The sequence below is a fragment of the Dipodomys ordii genome, unplaced genomic scaffold (genome assembly GCF_000151885.1).
Source record: "Dipodomys ordii isolate 6190 unplaced genomic scaffold, Dord_2.0 Scaffold108, whole genome shotgun sequence".
NCBI classification, from domain to species: domain Eukaryota; kingdom Metazoa; phylum Chordata; class Mammalia; order Rodentia; family Heteromyidae; genus Dipodomys; species Dipodomys ordii.
In genome coordinates this window covers 1735623-1735995 of record NW_012267324.1, presented here as the reverse complement: position 1 = coordinate 1735995, position 373 = coordinate 1735623, and positions in this window count along the sequence as shown.

Genomic DNA, 373 nt, shown 5'->3' with positions numbered 1-373 from the left:
GCCTCCGCACCCCAGGCCTCCACCCCCCAGGCCTCCGCACCCCGAAGGCCGCACGCGCGGCGTGAGCGCCCCGGCTGTGACCCGTGGACTGAACTCAGGTCGCCGTCGGTTTTCAGGTGGCACGGCCATGGCCAGCGCCCCCGAGCCCGTCCCCGCCCCTGGCCTGGGCCTCCCGGGCCGAGGCCCGAGCCGGGCGGTGGGCGCCCCAGGAGAAGAGGCTTTGCCGAAGGAGTAGGAGCTCTGCGGACACGGCCGCCCCGCCCGCGTCGCCCCGTCTCCGCAGACGAACCCCGCTCTCCGGGACCTGCCCAAGCTTGTCCGCCCGCCCCCCTCCCGGCCCTCCCCCCAGAGTGCGGGACTCCCCGCCCCGGGC